Genomic DNA, 26,360 nt, shown 5'->3' with positions numbered 1-26,360 from the left:
CAACCTAATATGCCATTAGCCTTCTTGGCTACAATGGCACACTGTTGATTCATGTCCAGCTCCTCGTCCACTACAACTCCCAGGTCCTTTTCTCTAGAACTAACACTAAGCCAGTCGGACCCCAGCCTGTAACAATTCTTGGGATTCTTCCGGCCCAAGTGCAGGACTCTGCACTTGTCCTTATTGAACCTCATCAGATTTCTTGCAGCCCAGTCTTCCAATTTGTCTAAGTCACTCTGAACCCTATCCCTATCCTCCAGCGTATCTACCTCTCCCCCTAGCTTAGTGTCATCCACAAACTTGCTGAGGGTGCAGTCCAGCCCCTCATCCAGATCATTGATAAATATGTTGAACAGAACAGGGCCCAGAACTGAACCTTGGGGCACTCCACTAGAAACCGACTGCCATCCTGACATGGAGCCATTGATCACTACCTGCTGGGCCTGACCTTCTAGCCAGCTTTCTATCCATCTTACCGTCCATTTGTCCAATCAACATTCCTTTAACTTACTGACAAGAATATTGTGGGCAACTGTATCAAAAGCTTTGCTAAAGTCAAGTTAAATCACATCCATTGATTTTCCCCTATCCACAGAGCCAGTCATCTCATCATGCAAACTAATCAGATTGGTCAGGCATGACTTGCCCTTCATGAATCCATGCTGACTATTCCTGATCACTTTCCCCTCCTCCAAGTGCCTCAAAATGACTTTCTTAAGGAACCCCTCCATGATTTTTCCAGGGACTGATGTAAGACTGACCTGCCTATAGTTCCCTGGATCATCCTTCTTCCCTTTTTTAAAGATGGGCACTCCATTTGCCTTTTTTCCAATCATCTGGAATCTCTCCTAATCTCTACAACTTTTCAAAGATAATGGCCAAGGGTTTGTCAATGACATACGCCAACTCCCTCAGAACCCTCGGATGAAGTAGTTCTGGTCCCATGGATTTATGTATGTTTAGCTTTTTTAGATAGCTCTTAACTTGTTCTTTCCCCACCAAAGGCTGTCCACCTTCATCCCACAGTGCATCACTTACCGGATTAGTCTGGGAGCTGTCCTTGTCCGTGAAGACAGAGGCAAAGAAAGAATTAAGAATTCAACTTTCCCTACATCATTAACAATGAAATGCTTTTACTATTGGTTCCTAAATTATTTCACCATCATACCCCCGCAATATTCATTGCTTCAGTCCGCGCTTGGATCATAAACCACCAAAACTATTAAGTCAATGTGCATTTTACCTCAGTAATTTCTAAACAATTAATTAATAATAAAATAATATTTAGCCTTTATGTGGCATCTTTCTGCTGAAGAATCTAAAGTGATAGATATAGATATAGATATAGATATAGATATACACACACACACATCATCATCATCAATCATCATCAACAACCATGGGCTCAGCACCCGTTGGTGTCTGATGCCTCCCTCACTATTTCCTTCCATCTTTTCCTATCCAATGTGGAATGACTTAGTTTCTATAGACTAGCTCTGCACCAATCTACTATATCATCTACCCATTCTCTGTGGGGTCGTCTTCTCTTATTCTAACTTTCCATTATGCTGAATACCAGGGTCTTGATTTTTCATTCTTCATTCATTCTGCAGATATGCCCTAACAGCTGTAACTTGCATTGTACAACCTTCTGCAATATGTTCTCCTTTGACTATATCTTTTTATATAATTCCTTGTTGGTGACCTTCTGCATCCACCCTATTCTCAGGATCTTTCTATAACAACTTCTCTCAAACACCAATACCTTTTCTTCGAATTTTTCATTATCGTCCATGTATCACATCCATACAACATGCTGCTGAATATGCACATTTTCAAGATGCTCAGCTTCATTCCTAAACTAATTGCTTTGCTTTTCCAGATCTCACCCATCACCTTCAAACTCATGCTTGCTTTTGCTATTCTAGTTGCTATTTCCTTCTTACAGTCTAGATCATACATTATGTTTCTTTCCAGATATGAGAACTTCTCTACATTCTCTAGTTCAATCCCATCTACACTGATCTTCTTTCCTATTTCCTTATCTTCAAATACCTTTATTGGGGAAGGCACCTAATGAATGGACAAGATCCATGCTAGTGACAATACACAAGAAAGGAAACACAATAGAGTACAAGAACTACAGAACAATTGCCCTAACAAGTCATCTAGGCAAGGTGCTGATGATGATACTGATGGAGAGACAAGACCACAGATAGAAGAATGTCTAGCGGACAAACAAGTGGGATTCAGGAAAGATAGAAGTACCATACAGCAGATATTGGCACAAAGATTGGTAGTGGAGATAGCTTGACAAAAGAACAAAAACATCTACAAATGTTTCAACAATTTCACAAGGCATTTGACAGTATAGATCAGACTTGGGCAGTGTTGGAGTCATAAGGAGTAGATAGCAGACATACAGTTATTGAAGGATATCAATGACAATACAGAGGCAGCAGTGAGAAAGTGCAGAGAGTTGGGAAGTTGGTTTTGAATGAGTAGAGGTATGAGACAGGGACATCTGATAGCGCCAAGAATCTTCGTCATGCATCTAGAAAGAGTGATAGACAAGATCCAGGAAGAGGTAGAAGGGATATCTGTGCATGGGATGAGAATCAACAACTAGAGGTTTGCAGATGATATAGTTCTCATTAAAGAAGATGAAAAGAAGCTAGCGAGAACAGTTTAGGTGCTAAATGAGGAAGGGAAGTGGTATGGACTTATTATGAACATCGATAAAACACACATACCTGAGAAGTAAATACTATTTCTAGAGCTCAGAGTGGTAGCTCTGTATCTTCAGAAAACAAAAAAGCAGTCATGCAGCACTTTAAAGTGCTTTAAAGTCTTTAAAGTGTTACATGCCTGCTTTTTTATTCTTATTTTTCTTTCTAGAGCTGGTAAGAAAATGGGCTTTTTTCAATGAGAAATTTTTTAAACAAATATATCAAACAAAAATATCTTTATCAACCAAAAATACTGCAAATATTTAAGAAAAATAGATGCTGTCCATGAAAATGTTTGTTTAGTTGAAAACCCAGTTTTCCATTGTAAAAAAGTTCTGACTGAAATTTGACCAGTCCTAATGAATTCCTTACAAACAAGAAAACCAGAATTCAGCCAGGTCAAGTGACCTTTCTAAGATCACAGACCAGGCTAGAGGCAGCATGTGGATTAGAACCATGAGTCTGCCCTGCTGTTTATTTATACTATCCATTAGACAACACGAACGACCAAGAGCCAAGGTATTTTAAATGGAGCACTACTAGTAGTATTATTAATTAGTGTCTCCCCTTCCCAGAGAAACTTTGGGTGGAGTGGAAATTTTTCAGTGCAAATTTTTCTTCGCTTTAAGATAACGAGAACATTTTCATTGCTTTAATGGATAATGCAAATTATGTGGATAAAAAGGACATTCAGTTACATTGTTAAGGATTAAAGACAGAGTTTGGTGGAGATAGGCATTCTCAAGTTACACAGTGTTGTACACAGCCACCAGTTTAGGGCGCCTGAGGGAGAAATTAGTCTTTGACAGACTTATTCCTTAATTACCCACCACAGAATTGTTGTAACCTTCCTCTGGCCACAATCAGACACAGACTGTGAGACTATATGGACTGCTGATCTGATTGTGTGTGGTTATTCTTACGAGAGTAATTTTCAGTTGAAGCACATATTGACTGCCCATTCTTCAGACTAGTTTTCTTTACCCACCCTTTTGCTTCTAACTGAGAATACTAATGCAGCATCAGACAACAGCACTCCAAGGGGCATCACCAACAGGAGCTGTAAGAAGGGTGTCTGAAGTTACTCAGCTGAAACAGGGGATTTCCTACTGAGTCCATTTCAGAGGAGTTGGGTGGAGGGAAAGAGAAGCACATCAGTCAAAATGTTTCAGGCCAGGCTAGTTGCCATGCCAACAAATTGTTCTGATGTTGGAATGTATCATTTACGAAGTGAGGTTAGTGAAATAGCACAATGGATATATTCACTTTAGTGTTGGTGCTTAGAGATGACAATACATTTCTTTCCTCTGACAAGTATCGTGAGATCATGCATAAGATATCAGGGAATAAGTGAGAAAAACAACAGTGCAAAGGAAACAACAACTATTGTCTCCAAAACAGACAATAAACATCTTACCCGATTCTCAAGGTGTCTGCAATGAATTTGATATCTATGCAAACTGAGTGTCATTCACTTTGGTTATCATGATTCAGAAAATATGGCAGGTGGCAGGAAGCACGTGGCATGATTTCAATATGCCTGCAATGTTATCCTGGATTTCTGCCTCCATATTGTTATGGAAATATGGGTTTGAAGATGAATATGTGTAACTTGAATATGCTTTATGCAAAACAGGACAACTAACCTCTTGTTCAAGAGCTTGAGCACATTCTATTTGTAGTCATGTATCTTTCTTGTATGTAACGTTAGAAATATGAAGCGTAAACCTGTTTCTTAAGCTAGGTCGTCTAAGAAAAGCCATTAATGGTATTTAAGAAATTTAATGTCCCAGTGCTCAAGACAAGAATCCGTGAATAGTGTTTTTTCCTGTAAACCTAAATTGTGTTTGGTCCTACAATGACAGGTCACCATGACACGTGGTGCTGGAAACCATCTTGTATTTGATATTTTCCTCTTTAGTGGTGGGAGTCTAACTTTCTAAATTCCTTGTAACAACTTACCTGGAAGAGGAGGTCGATCTTTCATTAGTTAAAGACTTTAAATCGTAGAATCATAGAATACTAGGACTGGAAGGGACCTCGAGAGGCCATCGAGTCCAGCCCCCTGCCCCAATGGCAGGACCAATACTGTCTAAATGATCCCTGATACACATCTATCTAACCTGTTCTTAAATATCTCCAGCGACAGAGATTCCACAACTTCCCTTGGAAATTTATTCCACTGTTTGACCACCCTGACAGTTAGGAACTTTTTCCTAATGTCCAACCTAAACCTCCCTTGCTGCAGTTTAAGTCCATTGCCTCTTGTTCTATCCTCAGAGGCAAAAAAGAACAAGTTTTCTCCCTCCTCCTTATGACACCCTTTCAGATACCTGAAAACCGCTATCATGTCTCCCTCAATCTCCTCTTTTCCAAACTAAACAAACCCAATTCATTCAGCCTTTCTTCATAGGTCACATTCTCTAGACCTTTAATCATTCTTGTGGCTCTTTGCTGGGCCTTCTCTAATTTCTCCACATCTTTCTTGAACTGCAGTGCCCAGAACTGGACACAATACTCCAGCTGAGGCCTAACCAGTGCAGAGTAGAGTGGAAGAATGACTTTTCGTGTCTTGTTCACAACACACCTGTTAATGAATCCCAGAATCATGTTTGCTTTTTTTGCAACAGCATCACACTGTTGACTCATATTTAGCTTGTGGTCCACTATAAACTCTAGATCCCTTTCTGCTGTAGTCATCCCTAGACAGTCTCTCCCCATTCTGTATGTGTGAAACTGATTGTTCCTTCTCGAGTGGAGCACTTTGCATTTGTCCTTATTAAACTTCATCCTGTTTACTTCAGACCATTTCTCCAATTTATCCAGATCATTTTGAATTATGACCCTATCCTCCAAAGCAGTTGCAACCACTCCCAGCTTGATATCATCTGCAAACATAATAAGTGTAATTTCTATGCTAATATCTAAATCATTGAGGAAGATATTGAAGAGAACCGGTGCTAAAACAGACCCTGAGGAACCCCACTTGTTACACTTTTCCAGCAGGATTGAGAATCATTAAGAACTACTCTCTGAGTACTGTTATCCAGCCAGTTATGCACCCACCTTATAGTAGCCTCATCTAAATTGTATTTGCCTAGTTTTTTGATAAGAGTATCATGCGAGACCGTATCAAATGCTTTACTAAAGTCTACGTATACCACTTCTACCACTTCTCCCCATCCACAAGGCTAGTTATCCTATCAAAGAAAGCTATCAGATTGGTTTGACACGATTTGTTCTTTACAAATCCATGCTGGCTGTTCCCTATCACCTTACCACCTTCCAAGTGCTTGCAGATTATTTCTTTAATTACCTGCTCCATTATCTTTCCTGGCACAAAAGTTAAGCTGACTGGCCTGTAGTTTCCTGGGTTATTCTTATTCCCCTTTTTATAGATGGGCACTTTTCCAGTCTTCTGGAATCTCTCCTGTCTCCCATGATTTTCCAAAGATGATAGATAAAGGCTCAAATATCTCCTCTTTCAGCACCTTTAGTATTCTAGGATGCATTTCATCAGCCCCCAGTGACTTGCAGACATCTACTTTTTCTAAGTGATTTTTAACTTGTTCTTTTTTTATTTCAACATCTAACCCTACCCCTTTCCCACTAGCATTCACTATGTTGGGCATTCCTTCATCAGACTTCTCAGTGAGGACCAAAACAAAGAAGTCATTAAGCATCTCTGCCATTTCCAAGTTCCCTGTTACTGTTTGTCCCTCCTCACTGAGCAATGTCCCTACCCTGTCCCTGGTCTTCCTCTTGTTTCTAATATATTTATAAAAAGCCTTCTTGTTTCCCTTTATGCCTGTAGCTAGTTTGAGCTCATTTCGTGCCTTAGCGTTTCTAATCTTGCTCCTGCATTCCTGTGTTGTTTGCCTATATTCATCCTTTGTAATTTGTCCTTGTTTCCATTTTTTATATGATTCCTTTTTTATTTTGAGATCATGCAAGATCTCCTGGTTAAGCCAATGCGGTCTTTTGCCATATTTTCTATCTTTCCTAAGCAGCGGGATAGCTTGCTTTTGAGCTCTTAATAATGTTCCTTTGAAAAACTGCCAACTCTCCTCAGCTGTTTTTCCCCTCAGTTTTGCTTCCCATGAGACCTTACCTACCAGCTCTCTCAGATTACCAAAATCTGCCCTCCTGAAAACCATGATCTCTATTTTGCTGTTTTCGCTTCTTCCCTTCCTTAGAATTGTGAACTCTATGATTTCATGATCACTTTCACTGAAGCTGCCTTCCACTTTCAAGTTCTCTACCAATTCCTCCCTCTTTGTTAAAATCATATCTAGAACAGCTTTTCAAATCATTACTGGATATCTTTCTAAAAGATATGCTCTAGCATAACCAGCCATTATCAGCTTGAAGCAGTAATTATTGGTGCAATTCTGTGACCTGTGTAATGCAGGAGGTCCTGCTATGTGACCATAATGGTCCCTTCTGGCCTTAAAAGCTATAAATCCCTATTAAAATTATTTATTTTAAGAGTCACCCATCAATTGAACAAGTTTTGAATGCATGATTAAGCCAAAAGAAGCCAATTACCTGAACTTCAAAGAGTCAATTTAAATTTCACACTTCAGAATAAAATAATTTACTGTGTGGAAGTGCTCATTATATTTATTTAGTCCATGGAATAAGGCATTGTTTTCACCAGCTACGATAACATCTAAAACAATGGAGCAGATTTTGATTTTAGTTTTATCAGTGTACATACAAAGTAATTCCTGTGCTGGCAAGCAAGCTATTTGGAACTTACAAGTGTGTAAATGAGATCAGGATGTAGCCTAATATAATGTACAAAATAGTACTCAAAATATCTAATAGGCCTCCTAGTGTTCTAACATAACAGAGGTGAATCATTCACCCTGCTGCAGGAATTACTGGAGGGAAATCCTCCGGCGTGGGTCTTGAAGACAAACAGACTAGATAATCACAGTAGTCCCTTATGGTTTAAAATCTTAAACATTACAATTAGTCAACTACTTTTGCTCTACTGTAACCCAGAGCATTAACTATGAAAACACTGGACTTGAAAGACATGTTTCTTTATGTTGGTTTTTTATTGTTGTTGTTCAGCATGATTGTGCTCTGGAATAATGATAGCAGCATCGGTCACTCAGTTTAATTTTGTATTCATTGTTATATGTCAGCCAAAGGCTGAAATTCTTTCTGACATTTTTATCAGACCTGTCTCAGATAAATGCTAATTGAGTTATGCCTGGATAAACAGCAAATGAAGACTTCAGAATTTGATCTGGTTTATGTATGATGAGCATTAGCCTAGGCTAAGGAATGCGGTATGTATGACTATTAGACGTGTGAGAATGAAAAGATGTGGGTAGAAGTGATATAATGGTGTAAAACTTACGAACTCTGGAAGGGCCTGTTGAATTGCTAAGAGCCACCCAGAAGGATGGTTCAAAAGTCAGCTGCAGGAGGGAGGCCATCGGAGCAGAGCTGTAGAAACTTGCCATCTGGAGATGTTTTGACTTGGGCTGGTTGAAATTGCCAAGAAAGCTTGTGCCAGACCCCGGAGGCTGATCCATCATGGATGACAGAGTTCCAGGCTCCTGAGAGCTCAGCCCGGGGGAATATCAGACTCTGAGCCGCATGAAAAAGAAGCCTGTATGGGTGTATGAAATAAGATTTCCAGCGATTGAAGAGAACTGTTGGCATTGCCAGATGACCCATGCTGGAGTTCATAAATAGGTTTTAATTATAAATAACAAATTTTATGTTGGTTACTTCAGTTCAGAGTGGAGCTGTGGTGAATAGGGATTTCTGCAGCAATCTTCAAAGTACACCTACCATAGCTTTCAGGGGACCTCTGATCCTAGATATGGGTCCTTGTAACAAAGAAGTAGAGGGACAGATACCCTGAGTTAAAATTTCCAAGTGGGAAGTTTGATGGTGGTCACGGGTATCCAAGGAAGGAAACCCAGGGCTGTGGGAAATCTGGGTTTATCACAATATGGAATGAGAATGTCAGGTTAAAACTGTAATTGAGAAACATATGGTATGCTTGTCACTTATAGCCTGCAATAGCAACAGAGTGACTAATAAAGGCTGACATATAGTATCTGCGTGGATATATTTGAAAGTCTGAAAATGGATTCCGCAAGTGCTTGCATAATTCTTGTGTCGACTATGAAATTATTATAATTGTGCGACTGTAAACAGGATACATGTCATATGTTTGGGTTTAGGTTTTGGGCATATTCTGTTCGGCAGAATGTAGCTGTGAGCCATGTCCGATGTGTGATGTAGGCACTGAGCTCTGTGTACTGAAGTTGAAGACAACAAAAGTAGAGACACTTAGAGCCTATGGCAAAAAGATAACATATGCTAACAATCCCACTTACTGCAAAGTGAAACATAATGGTAAAGCTATCCTGAAAAAATCTGTATTACCAGTTACATATGATGTAGTGGTTGAACTTTTTTCCTAGATGAGTAATAGCAATTGTTACATCTATTTGAGGTATTGAGCAATTTACAAGTAGTTAAAAATACAAACAAAGTGACAGTTTTGAAATTTACACATGCTTTGGTTCCATCATATGCTTTTCATTATTGCGCAGAGCTTTGAAGAATGGAACCAATAAAGATAATGTTCAGTCACGTGTTGTACAAATTGTTTACTGTACTTGATACAATGATTTGGATAAAGCGCTTCGCACTGAGAAAGATTAATCTGCTTAAACCAAGAAAACTCATATCTGATCTTCCAGATGAGGTGTTAAGAGGGAACACATTTCTTATTTTCCCTGAATTAGTTTATAGTCAGAAATGTACCTTTTAAAGTAACCATGATGAAATCCCATGCTAGAAGCTGTTCTGAGAAAAACTTGAATACTGTCTAACAAAGCTGGTTGAATATTACAAAATAAATTGTGCATATTTTCATGAAATAGCAAATTTACTTTACTTATGGAATTATATTATTCTTTAGGCATACATGTCTGCCAAAGCCTGTAAGTGGTAGGTATGTTTAAAGAAATATTCTTTACAGACCTTTGGCCAACAGCTAATTCAGTGAAAAATTTCTTGGCCTCCTCATAGTATAGAGTCATTGTCTTCATCATTCTTATTTCATTGCCCATCACCTCATTCAACTGGTGATATTTTAAATCTTCCCCACACATGCCTCCATTCTTTTGGGCAGCCAACTAGAGTCCGCCCTTAGAAGGGTCAAAATAATAAAGGGAATAAGACACACTAAAATTATGGAGGGCAATATGAATTAATGCTTGAGAAGAAATAAAACTGTGAGTGGATGCAAACCAATAGATTGGGACTTCCTTGAGGGATGATGGAAACACTTTACTGTAATGACCCAATTATATAATTCTTAATTCAGTGAAAATCCTATAAAAGTCCTTAAAATATCCCCATTAACACCAAATGAGCTCATCATGATTAATATTAAAACAGTTGCCAAAAAATTTAGAAATGATTAAGTCTTTTATCTCAAGTAATAAATTTGTAACATCCTATATATAATAAGGCAAAAAAAAACTTAATTCTAATTTTACTCTTCCTCATCTATTTTTGTCCCTCTCCTTCCCCCTCCCACTAAATCAGCTCCAGTAACATATGTTTTCCCCTCCCCCCAAACCTTAAGGATGGCACTAGAAATTACACCACAAATTTAGGTCCCTAAACTTAGAGCACCTAAAGTCATATTTAGATATGTAAAGAAAATTAAGGTGCTAGATTGTGAAACCAAAACTCCAAGTAATTAAAAGCTCCCCATTAACTTCAATGGGCATTGGATCAGGCCATAAATCCAGAATGAAGTACCCAGCTTTAAGGCACCAGTATTTGAAAATGTTGGCAAAAGTCTCAGTGATGCCACAGAGTTTTCCTCCCATGGGTTTCAAAAAGAACATGGGGCAAGACTTTCAAAATTGCCCACCAGATTCTGGCTGGCCATGCCTGGCTGTGTACATTGATGAAAATGGTCTAAAGACTATTTGCATGTCTACACAAGAGCTAGCCACAGTGTGTTTGAGCAACAAAGTAATTCCAAGTTTGCATTGCCCCATCTCCGAAGTGAAGTGTGGAGGGAACTGGGATAGGTTGAGGGCAGGGCCTGGACCTTGTCCTTTCCCCGTCCCGGTCAACCAAGCTTATTGGGCATTAGGAGAGGACACACACTGGATCCATAAGCTTTGCTGTGTTGCCACTGCAGCCTACATTCCAGTAGACCACCAACAGGAATTTGTGCTGTCAGCTGGAATTCTGGCTTGGTCTTCTGCAGCAACTTAATACCTCTATACACAGACTTGCTCTGACGCTCTCTCACAGCATACCAGTGTACGTTAAAGATACAGCCTCCCACTATGTGCGAACAAAAAGCAACTACAGTACTACAAATGCAGATTCAAAAGGCAATTTACTTTCCTCAGAAAAGACCCTCATTTTTTCTCCACAACCTGTCAATCTCAGAACGTCGGGAGCAAAATGAATGTCAAGGGTTCAGCCATTTCCCATTGCTGGCTCAAAAAACTACAGGCATATCGGCTTCTTCTGATCTCACTGGTGTCTGGGGTGTCTGAGGTGCATATCGCCAGGGTGTTCAGATGTCTTCTTCTGAAAAGAAAATGTGCAGACTACTTATGCTCAAGGAGACTTTAGTTGCAACCTCCCATTTGCTGCGTGAGGATATTAGCAGTCCTGCATTTCCTACAAGAAGGGATTGCTATTATCCCAAATTCTCCATTGTTGTGCTCTGTGTAGATTGGTTGTTGCCCTGATTGCATTTCACCTGCGCTATGCACACTCTGGTTAAAGATTTATTTTTCTTTAGGTTTGATATGTACTATGTACATGTAAAATAAAATTGCTCTGGGATGACCCAAACAGTTCTTACTCACTTTTACCAAATCCTATTTCCTGTCATAGAAGTAACTGGGAGATTTGTCTGAGTAAGGACTGAGTGCAAAATGTCCAGGCTTCAGGATTTGGCCCCAGATTATCAATCTATATCTGCATGCTACACTGATATAGAGAGTGGCATGCTGTGCCCTGTGCTCAGAGGTCATTGTGCAAAGAAACAAAGCGCGCAACAGCATAAGTGACTGCAGCCGGCCTTTGGAACCTCGTCAAGCAGTTGTTGTTTTCAGGCTGTGTAACATACACTCGTTAGCTTTGATCAAGCAGGATGGGCTAGTCTCCTCCCCTTACCCAAATAAATACTTCAGGTCCTGAGAGGGTACGGAGATTTCCAGCTCAGAGTATAAATTCAGCCTTCATGCTCGTCTGTAGCTGCAAAGGGAGAACAGGTGCTAGCAGCAGCATCCCCAGGCAGCAGACAGCAAAGCTGCATTCCTTATCCTCCCCTGAATGCAAGGCTCACTCCCTGTCAGTGCCTGTAGGGATCTGATCTACAGTTGTATGCCGTGTTGTTCTACCTGTGCTGGCCTCATGATATGAGAGAAATAATGTAGGTGAGGTAACATTTTTATGGACCGGCTTCTGCAGGCAGAAGGGATGAGCTTTGGAGATTCACAAGCTGTTCATCGGGGTGAATGAGGTAACCTGAGTGTTTGAGCTAAACGCAAGTTGGGACAGACCATTAAACAAAAGCCAAGAGGTTCACATAGGCTCTACGAGACCACCTGAAATGAACTGGGCAGCTGAGAGTTAACCCATTGTTTGCACCATACATGAACCCTTTATCACTGAACAGTCTTCATACTGGCCACTGTGGGAGACCATAAATCTGACCCAACATTCTTTTCTGTTTGACAATCTAACTCTTGATTGCCTGCTTCATTTTCCAGGATATGGGAAACCTTTATGTTTACCAGGCTGTCCTAACTTGTGTTTATTTCTGCCAGCCATAAACAGTGTGAGACCTGTCCCTTCTGCCAACCGAAGTTGGACCAATAAAAGATACTACCTCTTACCTTGTCTCTTTTGGGATATGAGTCACCCACAAAGGGAGGAGGAGGAGGTAGAGTCATTGCCTTCTGCACCAGCCAGCAGAGCTGATATGCTGCAAAGCAGAGTATGTATTTCACCCTCATAAATAGTGACAGTGAGGTGGTGCCCTGTGATAAGCAGCCTGCTAGATTCTGTGCCTCAGAAGTACAATTCCTTCAGCTATGCCATTGGAGGAATACCACTCCACACTGCATCTAGAGTCTGATCTAAAGTCTGCTGTAGTTAATGGTGTCTTTGGCTCAGGCAACCAATACAGGGCAGCAAATAAAGATGCTCACAGAGTTTTCACTTGACATGAAACTTTGATGTTAGTGCTTGTTGATGTCAGCAGAGTATGGGGTCAGAAGTGCATTTGACATTATCTGTGCTCCTTAACATAGCCAGCTGGAGTGTATTGAAGCAGACAAAAGAGAAGATATATTTGTTTTGGTTTTCAAGTGGGTGCGGACTTGATTTTTGGTTCTTTATAAGAGCAACAGCAAATTAAATGTAATTTAAGAAAACTCAAAAAAAGTCTTTCTTTGATGTAAATGTTTTAAAATGTCACAATAGACATATGTAACCAGAGGTTTTTCACTTCCTGATATTTCTTGTGAAAAAAGAAAGATATCTTGAAATGCAGGAGGTGGGGAAGGCATGTGTGTGACAGAGAGAAATTTCTTTAAATTTCACAGATTTTCCACCGCATCCCAAATTTTGCAAAATGTGGCCTCTATTTGAGGGTAGTTTGCATTTCAATCATCTTTGTGGTTACTTGACAATATTTTCATTTCTGAATGCCTTGAAATTTCCGCAGTGAAAGGCTATCCCGCGCCCCCACCCCCCTCCCCACAGGCACACCCCCTCCCTCCCTGAGTTTTGACTCAGGAGCCATGCTGGGTGGTTTCTCATGGATTCATCCAAGAGAAACCAAGTTGTATTGTATTTGGCCTATATCTATGCTACAGAAAAAGAACATGATGGGGGGTGACTAAATACAGTCTTTTCCCTGCATGTTGACCCCTGTACCTTTAGAGTTTTGTGCACTGTGTGCCCAAGGTGGGTTATGTCAAGGACCTACCCATTCAGAGCTCATTGCAGGAGTGGGCCTAAGATCCAATAGTACAAGTCCACACCTCTCCCTCATTTACACTGTCTCCAGACACCAGGGAACTGATGTTCCACGTGTCTGACCAATATTGTTCACTATCTAGTAAGTGCTATTAATGCCGAGGAACAGAGCAGCCCAATACTGTAGCCAGGCAAAATGTTCAGTGAGAAACCACAGCAGGATTTGTCTGTGCCTGTTTCTTCCCAATGAAAAGCCATTCCTGGTCATTCGCACAAACTTCATGAACACTTAGTAAGATATTGGGGGTGGGGATTCAGAGCCGAGTAATAGGAAAAAGCAACAAAGCTACAAAGATGACATCATACTCATTTAGACTTTATTTAAATCTTAGGCATATATGCAAACTCAATGGAGCAGTCTCAGCACTAAATGCCAGTGAATATCAGCTTTTCACTTAGGATAAAATCAAATTACCACCTGACTTTACATGGGACTATTTTACTTGTCCTTATAGACACAGGGTCTAAATAAAGTCTCTCTCATAATTAACTGTTCTGAAACAAGGTGGGGTATCACATGGTGATGCATATGCTTTAGTGGATATGCATCTGGAGAGAAAGCTAACCAGAACCACAGGATATTTCAGACCTCAGGGGGAGGGAAGTGAGCAACACTGCTGTGGAAAATAGCTGGAAGCTATCCAGCTTCCCCCAGCCAGTCAGTCATGAATATCCTGCCTTGGCCACAGAGGGCCTGTGGAGGAAGCAGGCTCACAACAATTGGGAAAGGTTTGTAACCACAGGAGTCAAATGAATGAAGCCAAGAGGCTGCCAAGTGATGCAATTCATGGGAAAAAAATCTGCAGCTCCTACACAGGAGCATTCATCATTCACTGTGACCTTCCTGGAATGTGCTGACAGACACAAAGCGTTTTGTATGACATTCTGCCAATGAACTGGAATGACTGCTGCTGGCAGTATTTTTTCCTAGCAGCAGGGCACCATCTTCTGGACAATGCACAGAACGGCTCAGCAGTTTCTCGTCTGGTTTGGGACAGTTTGACATGGTTTTGAGAATGAGGTTGCCATCCCTTTGGAAATGCCTTAGAAAAAGGTTTTGGAGGCTCAAATTAAAAGCAGTTGCTGTCTCAGTTAAACACAAGTCATGCCAAGTATTTTGAGTGTCAGAACGGGATGTGAAAATGGAGGGAAGCTGCAATGGAGTTGGGAAGGAAGCTCCTGTAGTGAGGCTAATGCATAGAACGATACCATGGTGATAAGTATAGTGTAAAGTCATGGGCAGACAGACAGCAATAAAGAAAACATTATCAACTAGCAAAGTACATTTCTGGCATCATTTCTGCCAGGGTCTATCTCTCAAACCTAGTATGTGGTGAACTTCTCTGGGGGATTGAAGCTGGAATTTTCAAAGGAGCCTTAGGGTGCCAGAAGCCCAACTTTCTTAGGTTCATGTGAAAAATAATTCCAGTTTCAGTCTCTGTTCTCCTGTCGTTTAGGTAAGATCTGCCACTTCTCCACCTCAGTCTCCTGGCTGCCTCTGTGCACAGATGCAAACCCAACAAATTTGTGAGCAGTGGTTGTCTACCCATGGCCACATGCAGCCCAGTTAGCATACAGCTATACCACAGCTGTATGCTCAAAGCCCCTGAGCTTGCACAGCAGGATTTTGGTTCATGGCTGCCTGGCACAGTGGGGATCCTGGGTCCAGGGCTACTGGCCAGCCGGTGTCCAGGGGCAGCTAGCCTGCTCCATGGAGTTGGGATCCAGGATTGGCATCAGGGCTGCTGGCCAACTCTGCAAGTATGGGGTCTAGGCTGCTGTGTGTCTAGGTCCAGGGTTGTGACTGTTGCTGGCCCCACACACCATGGTTTGCAGTCCCTGTCACCCAGTACCTCAGTCAGGGCTTCACTCCTGGCCCCACTCTGCAGGGGGGTCTTTGGGCAGGAGGCACTGCAGACAGAGGTCTCGGCAGACTGGCGAGGGGCGGAGGGGTCAAGGAGAGGTATGCTGTGGTCCTCAACCTGCAGCCTAAGAATATCGTTTCAGGACAACTGCTCCAGAGCATGGATAGTGCCCTGTGACACAAGCCAGGGCCCTGGCTCTCCCCTTTGCTGCAACAGCCACCAGAGCTATGGAGAGCACAACCTGCTGCGCTGCCTATGAGTAGGCACAGTATGTTCTTTTCTACCATTTGCCATGCAGCTCCAAGAGAATTAGGGTCTGATTCTCCCAGATCTTGTGCAGTCATTTGTCAAGTCAGTGTGGATGACTGAACAAGGTGCAAAGCAGCAAAGAACCATGTACAGAGTTCCAGGGAGACCCTTGAGGTGGCCAGACACAGGCCTAGGTTTTGTAGACACATTCTGGCCCATAAAATATGGAAAGATAAAGATGATGCAAACTCATCATATGTCTATGCTGCAATTAAAAACCCCTGGTTGGCCCATGCCAGTTTCCCCAGGGCTTGTGGGACTTGGGATAAGAGGCTGTTGAAATGCAGTGTTGACAATCAGGGTCAGGCTGTGGGCCTAACTCTAGGACCCTGCACATTGGGAGGGCCCCAAAGATTGGGCTTCAGCCCAAGCCCTAGTGTCCAGATTGGAATTAAATTGCCCTTGGTCCCAGCCCCATGACCCTGTGTCATCTAGCACAGGGATCTAATTGCAGGTACACACCTTAAATCAACACAAGACTGACTTCTCCTGTAACAGGGCAGAATTGGATTTGTTCTCCTCACCTTCCCCACCAGCAGTGCTGCTCTTCCAAACTCTGGGGTGCCCCTGAAAATAATAATATTGGGATATGCTTTGTTTTTCTGCTAAATGGAAAACAAGGGCTATGTGATTTACCCGGAGTTACACAGCAAGTTACCACAGTATTAGAACTGAGGTTTCAAGACTGCTATGTTCACACATAATTCACCAGGGCTATGTCTACACTAGCACACTATGTCATAGTAAGGACATCAAAATAGGCTACTTCGACGCGTATCGTTACACTTCCTGCAGGGCTGGTGCCATCAATGGTCAAAGTTGAAGTAGAGACGGGGAACATCGACAGGAGCTGCCCCGGAAGGAAATGCAGAGCGTCCACACACAGAAGCGCTTCCCGTCGAAATAAGGGGCCAGCAAAGCCCCAAGTAGCTCCCTTAAAGGGTCCCTCCCAGACACACTTGCCCTGCACAGCACAAGATCCACAGAGCCAACAACCGGTTGCAGACCCTGTGCATGCAGCATGGACCCCCAGCTGCAGCAGCAGCAGCCAGAATCCCTGGGCTAAGGGCTGCTGCACACAGTGACCATAGAGCCCCACAGGGGCTGGACAGAGCGTCTCTCAACCCCTCAGCTGATGGCTGCCATGGAGGACCCCGCTATTTCGAAGTAGCAGGATGCGGACCATCTACACATGCCCTACTTCGATGTTGAACGTCAGCTAGAAATAGCGATTTCGACGTCTCACCGCCTAACCGATTTCAACGTCAAAATAGCACATAGAGAGTGTAAGCGCGACACGTGCTATTTCAATGTTGTGTCAGCTACTTCCAAGTAGCCGGCTAGTGTAGACGCACCCTAAAAGTAAAGATCAGCTTTGTCAACCCCTTCATAGGAGAAAGACAGAGACAGCAAGAATTTAACTTGTTTTAATGAACAGCTCATCTCTTTATGCTTACTCAGTAATAATGCTAATGCTAATACTAATACTTGACACCTAAAACAGATTTTTAAAGGCTATTTAACCAAAGCTATGTCACAATGGGCAGTTCAGAAAAAGTGTGTGGTTACAGCTTTAACGATCCTGAGTGAACAGCCCAGCTAAAATATTTGCAGCTTTGTGTTCACTGAACCAGACGAAAGCCCAGTCCAATGGAAAATATTTGTGGAAAGGCATTTGGGTTTTTCACTCTGACTTTTCTAAACCCTAAGGCTGCTGCTTTTCTCACAGTAGAGCTGTAACCTTCAGTCCCCTATCCCTGCTGCTCACTGCAGTTGCCAGGTTTTACCCATGCCCCTGTCTGACAGCAGCCTGTTCACCCTGGAGCCCTACATCTTATATCATGTGGCCTCCAACTCTGTCACGCATTGGAGTGTCTGGGAATGGGCCACAGGGACTGATCCCATAACCACCCTTATCCAAAAGGAGCCTATAGGGAGCAATATTTATCAGAAAATGGCCAGATAACCCAAGCAAACCAGTGGGTAAGCATGGAAAGGTCATCTCTAGTCTAAGGTATGGATAACAACCTCAACAGAGGAAAGCTTGCAGTTATAGTTTATTTAATTAGAAACTAAAATCCTTCTTTATGGGCGGCTGTGCAGTAGTTAATTTTCCTCAGACCATCAGAACTAGCACTCCAGTTGTCTAAGAAAAGAAATAACCTCTTGGAACATATTTATTGAAATATTGGGCAAGATCCTCAGCTTGTGTAGAACAGTCTAACTGCATTGATGGCAACTTGTGTCAGTTCTTTTCAACTGAGGGGCTGATTCAGTATGTTTTGTGTCAGGATTCATACAACTGAATGTCCATCTATTAGAGTAATTAATAGCTGTAGCAGTAGTTTAGGGCCATAGATATGTACAAAATAAAGCTTTGCTTGTGTTTTTATGGTGTCTTTCATTCTAATGCAGTCCAAAGTGCTTTGCACACACTACAACTCCAAACAGAGTCATTGTATAAGGCCACAGTGTCAGCTGGTATAAATTGGAATAATTTCAATTACTGCAGTAGAGCTGTAGTGACTTTATGCTGATCATCTGGCTCGGAGAACCTGCAGTGCACACCTCAAGGTCTAGGTTATGGATATTTTCAAGATTCATCAGAAAAGCTGACTTCTCATAGCATAGTAATCAAATAAAAACTTTATTGCTGCCTTAGAATAAAATCAGCAATATTTGCTGCCAATACAATTGGCATTTTTTTATTCTGTTATTGAAGGGACATACAAAAGAGGATGTAGAATGGCTTTAAGAAAGAAACGATTTCTTAAACACTTTCATGTATGTTCATAACAACAAAATTTTCAAACATGAATAATGGTACCTCAGTTTTGGAAAGCATTTGAAAACATTGGCATAATGTAATACATAAAATATCCAAGGAGTTAACCTCCTTTGGCTAAGGTTACATCACAGCGCTCTGCCGACAGAAGTCACTGTCAGAAGAGATTTCCGAGAAAAACTTAGTCAGCAGAGCATGGCCACACACAAAAGCCAATCGGAAGAGTGCTCCACTCTGTCAACAGAGCGGCCAGACCTCTCAGCTGCAATCTTGACAAAACAGGCATCTGGAAGCGCAGCAGACAGAGCTGCCCATTGTTCTGGATGCTCTGTCTGTCAAGAGAAGCCCCGCCCCAACCATCCACACAGCTGTTTTGTTGACTGAATCTATTAACAGCAGTGTTGTACCTCTTGGCTGAGAGGCAGAATGCAGCTGGTGAAAGTGCCTAGTTTTGTCAACCAACCGTCAACAAAATGCATTTTGTGTGTGGACATTCCACCAGTTTTGTCAAGCAAACCGGCTTTTTGTCAGAAAAAACTCGCTAGTGTAACCATAGCCTTTGTGTATAATCTTACAAAAGCACAACAACATATTGGCTGCGTCTACACGTGCACGCTACTTCGAAGTAGCGGCAGTAACTTCGAAATAGCGCCCGTCACGTCTACACGTGTTGGGCGCTATTTCGAAGTTGAAATCGACGTTAGGCGGCGAGACGTCGAAGTCGCTAACCCCATGAGGGGATGGGAATAGCGCCCTACTTCGACGTTCAACATCGAAGTAGGGACGTGTAGACGATCCGCGTCCCGCAACATCGAAATAGCGGGGTCCTCCATGACGGCCATCAGCTGGGGGGTTGAGAGATACTCTCTCTCCAGCCCTTGCGGGGCTCTGTGGTCACCGTGGGCAGCAGCCCTTAGCCCAGGGCTTCTGGCTGCTGCTGCTGCAGCTGGGGGTCCGTGCTGCATATACAGGGTCTGCAACTAGTTGTTGGCTCTGTGTATCTTGCACTGTTTAATGAAAGTGTGTCTGGGAGGGGCCCTTTAAGGGAGTGACTTGCTGTTGAGTCCGCCCCGTGACCCTGTCTGCAGCTGTGCCTGGCTCCCTTATTTCGATGTGTGGTACTTTGACATGTAGACGTTCCCTCGCTGCGCCTATTTCGATGTCGGGCTGCGCAACGTCGAAGTTGAACATCGACGTTGCCAGCCCTGGAGGACGTGTAGACGTTATTCGTCGAAATAGACTATTTCGATGTCGCAACATCGAAATAAGCTATTTCGATGTTGGGTGCACGTGTAGACGTAGCCATTATAAAGCTTGCAAGAGTATGACATTGCCAGGTGATTATAATGAGTTGTGCTCATGTTGGATACCTGGCTCCCATACACTACGTTTCATCAGTAGATCTCAAAGCACTTTGCAAATGAGATAAACAAAATGCTACAACCTTAAATGCAGAATCACTGAACTGATAATAAAACAGCTCAGTCACCATAGATAGATTGCACAGAAAGAGTCTATTTAAAGCAAATGTATCCCAAAGTGTCTGATCCTTCATTCCTGAGACACACGCAAATTCTCACTGCAGACTGCAGGAAGCATGCAAAGAACATCGGAGAATGCCTTGGTCCCTTAAATATCATCCTTGAGAATAACGTATTTAGTGTTGGAGCCAGGATAATTTTATCTTTATGTCATTTGACATGTTACTTTTAAGTCCTCTGATTAGCTTTGCTGAGCCAATATGACAGGTCACTATAATGTGGTCGTGGTAGAGCCCATTGGCAATTTCTTATTCCTCAGAGCAAAAGGGAAGTAGGGAAGAGATGCGCTCAAGAGGCTGTTCCTGATGCAGTGACATTTATGCACCACCTGTTTTTCATGGCTGTGCCTAAAGACACCATCTCGCCCTTCAGCAACAGAAAAGTATTCAGTCCTGTTATGACCCATGTTGACTATACATCACTAGGCCAAATTACTAGTGTAAATCTCGTGAACTGAGACTTGGGGATGTTACAGGGGGTGGCTATGGAGGCCTCAGTTTACCTACACATCTGAGCTGACTTTCAGTCCTTTTTAAGGTTCCTGTCACTCAAATTAACCTGTATATTTGCTGTGTTGGGGCTGGTTTCCTGCATGATCAGATGTACAGAGGCAGATGAAGATTTCCCAGAGCTCTGGGCTAGAGCAAGCTGGCAGCCTCCCTTTTTCCTGCAGTCCAACTCCCATTTCACCCCTCCAGTCCCTTCCCTAAGTCTCCACCCCATTCTACCCAGAATTCCTGCCCCCCCCCCCCAGTCCACCAGCCTCAAAGCCCGTTTGCTCCTTTCTGTCTCACCCCACCCCACTGCAACCCAAGACCAGACACTCCTCATGCTTCTGAAAAGGACCTTGGTTGGGGCACTGGGGCCTTCTCCTACCACTCCACAGCTTCTGCTAGGGATGGTGCTTGGGCACTGGAGAATTCCTCTGCTGGGGACCGGATGAGAGTCTGCTGGAAGAGCTTGCTTCAACTAGGGTCTTCTGCCAAGGAGGAGATCAGGGCTGCAGGGGTCTCCCCCCATGCCAGAGCTCTTGCTAGGGATGGGTCAGAGGGCCTTTGGGGGTGCTTTTACATGGATGTTTGGATGCTGTGGGAGCTTTCACTATTCCCTGGACTCTGCAGGGTAGGGATAGAGAATGCAGAAGCCAGAGGACCCCTCCACTGGCTGGGGCCCTGTGGCTAATCCACCAATGCATGTGTATATGATAGTTGCATGCATAAAAATACAGCCATATCCATCCCAGGATGATATAAAATACACACCATACAATGTACTGCCTAGGCCATTTAACTACTTGTATATTGAGCCATATTGAGGTTTTATATATATATATATATATATATATATATATATATATATATATATATAGCATTTTGCGGATACTGCAGCCAGTTGTCTGTATTATCTTTCCGTGTAAATAATAAGTTATTTAACAGAACTCAAGCAATCATCCCATCAGAAAAAATTTTTACTATACCCCTAGGAATTATTTCACCATGTGCTCCATTGCAGAAGTACACAAGCAATTCAGGAATTATTGTCCCACCAGCTTCTGTGGGTACCTTGTCTATGACAAGGACTGGCTATTGCATGCTTCTACATGGATTTTGGTCAGATAAGATATGTATACCCAGCGTGAGGCATGTGTATTTTTACTTCATTCCATTACAGTTCTAGGAATAGAGTATGGATATTGCCAAGGGGAAAGAAGATTATTTTAGATTGAGGCTACGTCTACACGTGCACGCTACATCGAAATAGCTAATTTCGAAGTAGCGACATTGAAATAGTCTATTTCGATGAATAACGTCTACACGTCCTCCAGGGCTGGCAACGTCGATGTTCAACTTCGACGTTGCGCAGCCCAACATCGAAATAGGCGCAGCGAGGGAACGTCTACACGGCAAAGTAGCACACATCGAAATAAGGGAGCCAGGCACAGCTGCAGACAGGGTCACGGGGCGGACTCAACAGCAAGTCGCTCCCTTAAAGGGCCCCTCCCAGACACACTTTCATTAAACAGTGCAAGATACACAGAGCCAACAACTAGTTGCAGACCCTGTATATGCAGCACGGACCCCCAGCTGCAGCAGCAGCAGCCAGAAGCCCTGGGCTAAGGGCTGCTGCCCACGGTGACCACAGAGCCCCGCAAGGGCTGGAGAGAGAGTATCTCTCAACCCCCCAGCTGATGGCCGCCATGGAGGACCCCGCTACTTCGATGTTGCGGGACGCGGATCGTCTACACGTCCCTACTTCGATGTTGAACGTCGAAGTAGGGCGCTATTCCCATCCGCTCATAGGGTTAGCGACTTCGACGTCTCGCCGCCTAACGTCGATTTCAACTTCGAAATAGCGCCCAACACGTGTAGACGTGACGGGCGCTATTTCGAAGTTACTGCCGCTACTTCGAAGTAGCGTGCATGTGTAGACGCAGCCTGAGTCAGTCAAGTGAGTAGCCCTGAAAAAGAGTTAGTATTCAAGGCAAGAGCATCTTTTTTTCCTTTATCAAAAAAGTTTTGATTGTTTCTTTGTTTGTCTTCCTACTTGCTTTATAGAAATTCAAAATGGTCTAGCATAAAGCATGAAGACTTTGTCTTCCGATCTTTAAAAACTGGGTTTTTAACTCAGGCTAACTAGAATGCTGGCTAGACTACTATAAAAACCTAATGAAGACAAGGCACCATAATTTTACCACAAGATCAACCAGGGCCAGGAGAACATTGCTGCCCTGATGTTTCTATCTCTGAAGAAAAAGACAGAGTCTTGTTTCCACTGAGATTTCACAGCAGTTGTCTATCTGTAAACAAACAAAAAATTTTGGGCTGATAAACCATAACCTATGATGGCTGAAGCACTAGTACAGAGGTCAGCAACCTTTCTGAGGCGGAGTGACTAAATTTGACTTTTTGTCCTCTATGTACATGCGTTCTACAGATTTTTGAGAGCACATCACCCTCTACCAGCTGGCTGCAACTTAAAAAGAACTCCAGGATACTTCAAAACCTGATCATTAATGAAAGACCTTCTGTTATCTCAAGTGATAGAGTATACCTGTTTGGATCTGTAGGACTCACTAGTGCAGTTTATTGTACTAGTGATGGCTTATATTGTATTGTCCCTCCTAGTATTCAAAAAGAAAAGAAAATCAAATTCTTCTTGCTTTCACCTGTAGAGAGTTAACTCTTACTGGCAAACAGCACACGTACTGAACATGTGGAAACAACCAAGTGAGTATTTTTGAAGTTAAAAGGCTACAAACTTCCATAGTGTATTTAAATCAATCTCTAACTAATACAGCTTAGGTGTGGAGACATCCCTTACCCCAAAATTGCCTTTGGTATGGTTTCTTGCACCTTCCTCTAGCCACTATGGGAAACAGGATACTGGACTAGATAGATATTAGGCCTGCTCCAATCCAGTAAGTCATATGTTTCTAAAAGATTTGAAAAATAGCTCTTTTGTGAAATCTTTATGAAGGGCCTTAATTCTGCAGACACGCATACCTTCATTCACACGCACAGTCCCATTGGCTATAATGAAATTAAATGCAAGAGTACAGTTATGCAAATAGTTCAACATTTGCAGGATCAGGACAAACGGTCTACCACTTCTTTGTGTTCTGTGTCTGGCCAATAAAACCATATCACATTGCAAATTGAAAAATAGGTGGATTTTCACATTAGCTAATTCAAGAAGCGGTTTTCAAGGACTAGAGTAATAAATATTTGAGAAATTGCCATGATTTGAATACTAGACACAGTTCTCCATCACAGAAGTCAGACAGGAAAAAAAGAAAAGAAAAAGCAGACAGAAAATACACATAGCTGCTAGCAACTTAAGAACTGTCCATGACCCAGAGAAAGGCCAAAGCTACAGCAACTGAGGCCAGGTCTGCACTAAGAGGTAAAAGTGCAAATCCAACCATGAAAATTGCATAGCTGGAATCAACGTATCTAAAATCAATTTTGCCACCATCCACACAGCAGGAGGTGGACTGGAGAAATTCTCCCATCAACTTCCCTTCCTCTGCACAACTGCCAGGAGTACTGGGGTTGACAGATTGACTTAATACGTCCCACTTGTCGATCTTCCCATAAGTGTAGACATACTCAGAGTCAAGCAAGGGCTCAAGAAATTCAGTATTCCCACTGTGAAATCCTGCTCACAGTTGTTCAGTTTGGAGAAGCCAAGCTAAGGCTTGTACTGTCATTGCACAGAGTCATCAGAGGATCCAGACTGAGTCTCACAGGCAAGCCAGGAAGCAGAGTATGCTTCTACTTCCTTCAGACAAGTGGACCTGTACCCACTGTGGGAAAGTTTACTGCCCATGCAAAGGATTCTTTTCTCATGCCATGGCTAAGCACGACTGATGGACTGACTTTGTCATGTCTCCTTTCATCTGTCAAGATGTTGGATGGCTGCCAAAACACCAACAAAGCGAAGATACTGGGAGGACATATCTGTAGCCAGTTCATTTTAACTGACAGGTTCTTTCCACCTTCATTTCCAATCTATTAAGAAAGTATGGAAGTTTGCTTACAGCCATTTTCATTCAGTAAACTGGCTAATCCTCCATTCCATTTATATGCACTTCATAAATTTTTATTTTAATTTTAATTTACCCACACTAATGGGAGATAATGAAACGTATTAACAAATAACAAGAATGCCTAAAAGCTAACCATGTCAAATTCCCCAATAAAATAAAATTCCATTAAAAAATTGGTTAGAAACTCTAAGGCCTAGGTCCACAAAGATATTTAGATGCCTTGATTTCAATGGGAAGTACATGCCTTTGAGGACCTTGGCCTGAGTAACAATAATTTATTTGTCTATCCCATCACTGAAAATGAATGCTAATTTTCATCAGTAACTCAAGATATAAATATAAGCACATCAAAAATATTTCTGAAAAAGAAACAGAAAACATATGTGCTTTATTTTGCTCATGTACTTAATCCCATTGGAGTAAAAAAATCATTTAGTCACTAGTACAGAGTTATTCACAAATGTAGATGCTTCCATGGCCACATCTCCATGACGTATTTCAATCATCGTCAACTACAATCCACGTACAGAATAATTTCACCACACATCAAAGATTTGCTGCTTTTTTCTATCAAATTTCAGAGCATTTAAGACGTTCTCAAAACCCAGGAATTATACATACTTTACTTGATAAGCTATTAATTGATGATATTTCCCACTGAACTGTGTCCTTCAAAAGGAAATATTTTGCCGTATATTAAAACAATATTTATGGATCAAAATCATGATTGTTGCTCTAGGGTGAAATATGTTATATGCTTCTTACTAAGAATAAGGAACAAAATTTTCCACCTCAGGTGCTTATGGCATCTTATTTCATATACAGATACATAAATGAAAAGTGCCTGATCATCAGTAGTATTGAGTGGTCCTATGTCCCAGCAGTCTGTCACATCTGGTAGGTGTTCGGTACCTTTGAAGCTAAGCATCTTTTTATTTGGGTATATAAAAAATGCATTTAGATCCTCAACTTTAACAACCCATGACTAAAGCTGATCAATAATATTTTTGTTTAATGTACAGACATCTAAAAAATGACAATGTCCCTATATGTTCATGCTAAGTGCTAAGGATTCATGGAGGTCATGATAAATAAGTACACTGTTTTCACTCAACAAGCTTTGCTCATTTTGGGGAAATGAACATTTTTATTTTAGGAATTCTTGTGAGCTGCAAATCCCATACCAAGCCAGGCTCCAAGAACAATAAATTATAATTAAGAATTTAATTAAACTGACCCTTCAGCCATCTGGGCTATTTGACAGAAACTCATTTCAGGTTTTCTTCTGACTCCTTGAAGTTATGTTTGCCAATTTTTATTTTCCTCCTTATCTGGGTGGCCTGGTAAGTGCCTTGTCTGCTCAGTGCTCTGTCCACAATGCATCCGGAGTGAGCACCAAGCACATCCAGAATAAATCTAGGTTGTTTGTGGAGTTGAATTAAGGCCTGGTCTACACACTTATTTTACATTGGTACACATATTTCAGCTAGGGATGTGCTATTTGACAGATATACT

The sequence above is a fragment of the Carettochelys insculpta genome, chromosome 3 (genome assembly GCF_033958435.1).
Source record: "Carettochelys insculpta isolate YL-2023 chromosome 3, ASM3395843v1, whole genome shotgun sequence".
NCBI classification, from domain to species: Eukaryota; Metazoa; Chordata; order Testudines; family Carettochelyidae; genus Carettochelys; species Carettochelys insculpta.
The sequence above is the reverse complement of the archived record's forward strand: the minus strand, read 5'-3'. Positions refer to the sequence as shown.